Source organism: Pollachius pollachius (assembly GCF_949987615.1).
Source record: "Pollachius pollachius genome assembly, chromosome: 16".
In the NCBI taxonomy this organism is placed as follows: domain Eukaryota; kingdom Metazoa; phylum Chordata; class Actinopteri; order Gadiformes; family Gadidae; genus Pollachius; species Pollachius pollachius.
Window position 1 is genome coordinate 15,957,931 of NC_136949.1, and position 7,654 is coordinate 15,965,584.

The 7,654-nt window shown below is 41.3% G+C and overlaps 1 protein-coding gene and 1 long non-coding RNA gene across 3 annotated transcripts in view; both read right to left on the minus strand.

Moving 5' to 3' along the window:
* The window catches only part of LOC307088163 (pleckstrin homology domain-containing family G member 3-like), a 31,666-nt gene extending 31,226 nt beyond the window's left edge, over positions 1–440 (minus strand). For both annotated transcript variants that reach the window (XM_079753964.1, XM_079753963.1), the window contains exon 1: positions 126–440. The gene's annotated coding sequence lies outside the window, so the exon portion shown is untranslated. The remainder of the gene's footprint in view (positions 1–125) is intronic.
* Positions 441–2,527: 2,087 nt separating this feature from the next.
* On the minus strand, positions 2,528–4,778 carry LOC307087919. The gene is made up of 3 exons (XR_013812518.1): positions 4,662–4,778; positions 4,383–4,510; positions 2,528–3,985 (listed from the first exon to the last, which is right to left on the minus strand). It is a non-coding gene; the product is annotated as an uncharacterized lncRNA (long non-coding RNA).
* Positions 4,779–7,654: the final 2,876 nt, after the last annotated feature.

Below are 7,654 nucleotides of genomic sequence, written 5' to 3' on the forward strand. Positions count from 1 at the left end.
CCCGTAGTTAGAGGATATTAGCAGTCGTTGTTGTAACTTGATAAAAAGTACATAAAACAGCACACATCGTCCTGGAAAAGTCCCTGACTCTGTCGGGGCTTCAAAATACAGGCTGAAACACTTACCTCATACACCTCCACACGTGTACCGACCGCAAGACGAGTCTTTAATGCGGTAGTTTACAATCGTATGTTTTATTTAGATTCCGTCTTGAAGGACTAACGTTTGCAGAACTGTGGAGGATGTCGGGTCGGGTGGGTCAGCCGAAGGGAGGCGGGCGGGTTCTGCTGAGAGACAGGCGGGGACGAACCGGAGGAGGAGCGTCTTGTTGTCAAAACGCCCATGGCCGAGTTGTTCTTCAGCTAAGTATTTTTTATATATTTTTTCCTATTGTTTAGCAAACAACAGCTTTGACGGCGTCTTTCTGTACCATTTCGACGTTGAACGTCTTATGCTAGCAGGCCCCGCAGCACACACACACACACGTGTGTGTGTGTGTGTGTGTGTGTATGTGTGTGTGTGTGTGTGTGTGCGCGCGCGCGCGCGCGTGCGTGTGTGCTCTGCAGCCTGCGATGAGCAGCCAGCAGGAAGGAAATGTGCAGGGCGGTTTTATAGCGGTCTGGCGCAGTAAGACACTACATTGTTGGGACATCCGTTACATTCAATCAATTACATTCAAACGGCTGCCTACCGTTGGCTAACTAAATGTTCAATCAATTCTAGATGCATGTTTTCTGTTCAACATTTAAATCCACTCTGGGGTTAACTAATTATTGAAGATAGTTGTTTAGAAAATGCAAAGCTAGACGTTCCGCTTTTCCCGGGACAGTCCGATATTTGGAGGCCTGCCCCGGCTGTACATGTCACCGTATATAACCTTGTTTTTTTTAATTATCGAGTTACTCATTAATTTTAATTATCCCATGATGGACGGTGACACGACCTCGCTAAAAGGGGTAGGCTTATATCGACTTTAATCCATAAGCAAGCATCATCTATCAAACAATATCAATACACTATACAAGGTTTATTGAAGCCTAAAACACATCATAGTTCATTGTGTACTGCCCATACAGACTATAATAAGCATTATAATTGGACACACTTGAATGTCCCATCTTTTCCATTTTGTAATAACATGAGATGTTTCGTTTATACACTATGGACTGACAAACTACAAAGTTCCCCGTTTTTCTTTACTTTGGCATCTATTTAGGTTTTCATTAGCACTTTGTATTTTATTGTATTGTATCTTAGCCACTGCTGCTGGGCTGTTGTAACAAAGGATTTCCTCTTCGGGGAATTAATAACGTTATCTATCGAATCTACCTCAAGGTTAAGGTGAACAGTGAAATGGTGTCAACAGAGAGAATGTGTGTATTAGTGTGATGAAAACAATGATCTCTCCACTCCAGTACACCAGACCCGTCCGTACAGAAGGCATTCCTGAGCCATGGGTAGGCCTGGGACAGCATAGCGTGTCAGGTCATGTCTGCAGCCTGGTTATCTAAACCAGGCATCAGGACATACCTGTCCCTCGTATCACCTTATTGTTTCTGTCAAGCACGAGTTCGCTGCTGCTCAAGACCAACTGAAGGTCTATTGGAAAATTAAGTTGGCTTAAAGTTTAACTCTATTCATTTCTTCAAGATACACGGTCATGGTAACTTAGGGTTACACTTTGCATTGGTGACAACGGATCGTTGTTATTGTTTGGACATTGCACTTACTGTGGTTGACTGGTATTGCCGATACGCACGAGGAGATCAGGCGCCCTCTTGTGGCTGCAAACAGCATTTGTTTGAAATTATGACATGAGGGCTGGAAATACTTAAACGTTTGCTGAGCAAAATTGTTTAGGGTAAATAAAAGAGAAAACAATAGTTCTGCACTGTATTAATATTAGATTATGAATTCCAATACCATAATCAGTGGTGCTGGAACTGTGGAGTAACATATTTATGTAGGCTACTTCAAAACGTTAAATAAAACTAGAAAATGCATTTCCTGCAGAAAAGAAAATCACAGTGTATATTGTACTCTATAGGTGTACATTTCGTACACCTATATATACACCCATTTCGGTGTATATATAGGTCCAAGAGGTCAAAAGAGCAACATTTATACTCCAAAATTAAGAGTTACATTTGGACACTTTGAGAGTGCAAATGTACTCTATTAGTGGTACTTTTGGGCGCTCTTTCAGGGCTTCCTATTTCCTGCAGTGTAAACCTTGAACCCCCAGAGAGTAAAAAGATGACACTCCAAGCCAGTGCTTTGTAGCACTTCGCAGAGCTGATTATTTAATATTTCTAGAGTGAGAATGTACTCTGACACCCAACACCTTGAATTATCATCACTTCAGGAATGAACAGTCTACACATTAGATTCTTGAAAACATTATATTTTTATTGTTGCTGCTGTTGTTGTTACAGTGCATACAATATAGTTAACATTATAGTTAATCTTTGATTATTCTATATCAAGAATCATATTGAGTTTTACATTTAGACGATGTATCTAACAACTTGAACTTTTGAAGGGTAAGCATTTTTCTCGTTTAGAAAATAAAATAAAATAAAAGTAAAGGTGTCCCTGGCAACCAATCAAGCAAGTTTCTTACAGCAACACATGCACAGGCACCACATACTGGTCATCTCTGTCAAAACCATAAGTTGTCTTCAGATTGAACGGCTTAAACAAGCACAACTCATCAACTTTTAGCACTGAAAGATTTTTGTCATTTCCCTGTCTCACATGAAAAGAATGAAAATGTTCTGCAAAACAAAGTGTCTCAAAGTCCTCTGCTAGAAGAAAATAGTCTCCATTAAGTGAAACAATGTCTCATATCAGGCTAAATACTGGCAAATCCTCTATGTTTGAGCAAACCAGAAGGCCTGGACGATATTCTGTCCCAAAACAAGTGATCCAAGATGTCACATCAACTTCACCATCCAAGTCAACCTGTAGTACTTCAGCAAATATCTCACCATTTGCTACGGCATTGAGCCTAACAGTTTTCATTGGCCCACAGTCAATACTTTTGAAAGGCGTTGATTCCCAATGCAATGCTATAGACATCTGATGTTTTTTAGCCAACGACTTTGTTATATTTTTGAAAGTTTTGATTGAGTTCTTGAAAAACCTATGCTTGGCTTTTCTTTTTTTTTTGCTAAATGGATTTTCAAGACTGTCAAAATATTCATCAAATTTTGCTCTCATGCCCTCAACATCAGGTAGTCATTTTACCACATCTTCTGTAACAGTTGAATGCAATTCCTCTACAAGTTCCTCCATATTTGCAACAACAGCCTTTACAACATTGGTAGCCACACCACTGCTTTGGAGTTTTGCAATAAGGGATGCACACATTACTTGGGTATGTTGCCTGTTCTCAATACAACTTTGAGACTTCACTGGTTGCTCTGAAATTAAAGTTGACAGTGTTCGCTGAACATGTACAACAACTGAAGGAGTAACTGGTTCATTATCAGCTGGATCTAGACTTTCAGCATGCTTGCACTGAAGATGTTTTCTGAAGCCTGAAAAAGTGCAAAATCTGTGACGGCATCCATTCTGGTCACACACCAATTGAAACTTCTTACCAGGAAAAAAGGCATGGGAAAGTTTGAGATGGCGGACCAACTGCTGAATGCTGTGAAAAGTGGATTTGCACATAAAGCATCCAAAATCACAAGTTCAGTTGAGGAGCTTTGCCCTGAGGTTCTTGACTCTGGGAGTTTCGTGAGAGAGCCCGATGTCAATGTTGTAGATGGTGATCTACACAAATGTCAACATGCTGTTTAAGGCCTGGTCATAGGAGACACCAAACACACAAAGGCTGAGAGGGAAGACCTGGCCTTGCAGGGAAGGAGCACATTATCCATCGCAATGTAGTATTCGTGGATGCTGTTTCTTGTCGTCCCAACTGCCATGATGTAGGGCTGCCTCCGCTGGTCTGGTGTTCCTGAAGGCTGCGACATGACTGTAAGATGACAAAATATTACTACACAACATTTCTATTGATTTTATTTTCACAAGGCCTCGACATTGAGATGACACTGAAAAGAAACGGTGCTTTGCAAAAATAATTACCTCCACACCATTCATTCTGAAGAATTAAACAAGGAAATTTAACTGAACTCTATCCTATGAAAAGAAGTCGCTAACTGTTGTGTTTACATATCATCACTTGCAATTTATTCTGGTATTTGTGGGACATCACTTGTCTAAGTGCTAGAGTTTGAACAGTCATGCTACCGCATCGCTACCTGTGAGAAAATCCCCTTGTATCAAGTGAAAGCTACTTAGCCAAAACATGTCTTTTTTGTTGGGTTACACTACTGCATATTAAATGGTTTAAAAAATGAGGATACAATTACCTTGTGAAACTTCACTACACAATCCACAGCTTCGCGGATACTGATTTTGACAGCTCCCTTCTTTCCACTTGGAGGTGGTGGCTGGAGGTAGACCAGCAGGAGAAGTGAGGCCATGTCACTATCCCAAACTGAAAAGGGAGAGCACATGCTTTGAGCATGAAATACACCTGATGAAAGCCCATGACGCAACATAAAAGGTTCAAAAAATTCTTGTCAATAAATAGTCAGCATCTAAAAAGGTGGCCAAATACAAACAGGTTATTATTTGATATCACTTACCTGGCATTTCATCATCCTCATCAGGGTTCTCCTCTGCAGACTGGATGAGGTAGTCAAAAAGGGGTGTCTTGCTGAGGTTTTTTGCTTGCTCTATTACTTTTGCCTTCAGGAGCCGGTTGCACCAACTGGTCTTAACTAAGCCTGGTCGTAATTGCTAAGTAGGTCTTAGTTAAGACCTGGCTTTAGAATGGAACTAACACCGGTTGCACCAACGGGACTTAAGCCTGGTCTTCACTACGCCCATTTTAGCCATGCGCGGCCATGTGAATGTTCCATGGAATGCGCATATAACCGCGTTGCTAGGATACCTCGTGCCGACAGCTATTTACTATTTTACTTGACATGCTGTTGGACACCGAAATAAGTAATTCTTTCTTTCATTCATTGTCATTCATCAATTGTGTTAATGCATAACAATAAAACCCTGCAAACAAATGTAATTAAAATATGTATTTGTGTTGTCTGGTTTACAACGAGCAGGCATTTAGACGGGAATGGTTATTTTTGACAGAAGCAATGCATTGAACGTCATCAAATGACAAGGAGCTAATTGAGGGGTTTTGAGACTGTAGGAGAGATCTGTTTAATGTGTTGGCCTATATAAAACATATATACATAATTAAAACAATATTCACAACTGATTAATAAGTTGAGCACGGACTAATCGGCCAGCGATATCTTCAATTGCTCTGGCTGGACGCACGTCTTCCTCGGGGACTGATGGTGTCTGGGGAGAGGGATTCTCTTGGAGATGCAGATGTTGTGCAGAACTGTGCGCGCAGCTATTACTGTGCAGACCCGTTATGGGTGCATCCGCATCTCCCCATGAAGGCAATGAAACCCTCCGGATAACCCGACAGGCGGTCGATCTGTGAACACTGATCATATCGCCGGCTGTGTTTTGAAATGCCCCGTTTGCATAGAAGCGAAGCGCAAAGAGCAGTTGCAAGGATGGTGGTAGCGCTGCATTGCGGTCCGACACAAACTGTAAATCCGCTGACAGCTCTTCTATTAATTCAAACAGATCTCTCCTACAGAATCGAAACCTCTCAATCAGCTCCTCGTCATCATAAATGTCCAATGGATTGTTTCTGTCCCTAATTTCCTGTCTAAATGCCTATGTACATGTATTATACGTGCCATGGTTGCACTGGATGGATTGGATGTAATTGAAACAGCCTGGAATTTCGACTCAACGCCTGCCCCTGACCAGGCGTAGGATTTCCGCCTGGTCTAAGTGAAAAGAGCGCTAAGCCCAGTTGGTGCAACCGGCGTAACGGTTAGGTCGGACTTAGAACGCCAAGTTACGACCAGGCGTAGTTAAGACCAGGCTTATGCCCAGTTGGTGCAACCCAGCCCAGGGGTGTTCCCCATTTCTCAAGGAGTTTTGAAGAAGTCTCATCTCCAAACAACAGCTCAAAGTCCTGCAAGACCTAAAGGGGAGCAATCATGTGTAGGTTTATTTGATGGTGGTAGCACTGGGCGGGAAATAACCATCTTCATCTTTGTAATGCTGTTTTTGACAGAGAATACATTTTAAACATAATTAATGTGAATTTACCAGGCCTTTCGTGTCAAGCAACCTTGGGAACACTGTAAGTACTGTGCTGCCCATGTTTCTCACGAAATTTGTATTTAGTATTTGCACCATTTAAATGTTCATGTTTACCCTGCCAAATAGAACGCACATACATTGTTTTATGTATGTGCCAGTGAAGGAGTTACTAAAAAAATATCTTATAAGGGGTACACTAGTAGAAAAAGTTTGAGAACTGTCGTAGATTATAGAGTTTTGGTGAACCGCTGAACAATAATTTGGAAGCACGCGGGGACCTCTGCTGGTCCTTTTGTTAAGACAACGCTATTTGGGAAGGAGCACACAGGCTATTCCATCAGATGTGGCATGCTATGCAAATAAATAATGTATCAAACACTTTTTGTGTGTGATATATGTGTAAATGGGGGTGAAAATAACATAAACAAAGGATGTTATTTATGTAGCCTATGTAGGCATTTATTTATTTATCTTCTAACATACCCTGGTATAGATCCTGTGCTTGCATAAATACCTTTATACAATGGCCATGCTATCCTGCAGTCCAAGGTATAGTTACCACGAGCAAAGAGATAGTGAAACGATGGTATATGCTCATGTAGAAGCCACAAGTTAAAGAACAGTTTTCAGAGAAACATGTTTTATTCGTGATGTAATTTAAAAACACTACACTACCCACAATCCTAAAGTGTAATGGTGTAATCCATTTGTAAGGTACGCCGGTACGTGCTAGTCGTAAGTTTTACATCTCCCAGCTTTCTTGCATCATTTCACAGAGGAACACCCCCTTTTGGTCTGTCCCACTCGCTATTCTGAAAGTAGAGCGAGTTTAGTGAGGCCGACTGTACGACTCGACAACAACATGGCTGCGCCCGTAAAGAGATTTATTTTCTTTGTATTTGTACCACGTTTAAAATCTATTTTAAATGCTCTTACACACTTGCTCTCTTACATCGCTACTTTATTTCGATCACCAATTTATTCATTGCTGGGTCTTGCTTTGCGTGCAATACAATGTAAAGCTGTGTTGTTTGTTTTCGAGCTGGTTTGCTAAATGTTATTGTTAGCTAATTTAGCTAACAATAACATTGACTAGCCAATGAGAAACGGGAACGCTTTAAGTGCTGCAAGACAGTTAATAACGTCACGTTCTCGCTAGAGCAGGTCGTACCTACCGGCGTACCATGCAAATGGATTACACCATAACACAATGCCTTTGATTGGAAACGTTTACTGCACCCGCGAAAGTCAATTTGTCATCTACTGCTACCATTGAACTCGATTGTTTATCAAAGAGCAACCATGATTGCCCTTTCTGACATGATGTTTTATAGAGATGAGGACAAGAGTGTCCAAAGGGGTGAAAATGACTCCGTCCTTCGGAGGAGACGTAAACCCGAGGTCCTAACTCACTGTGGTCATAAAAGATCCCAGGACA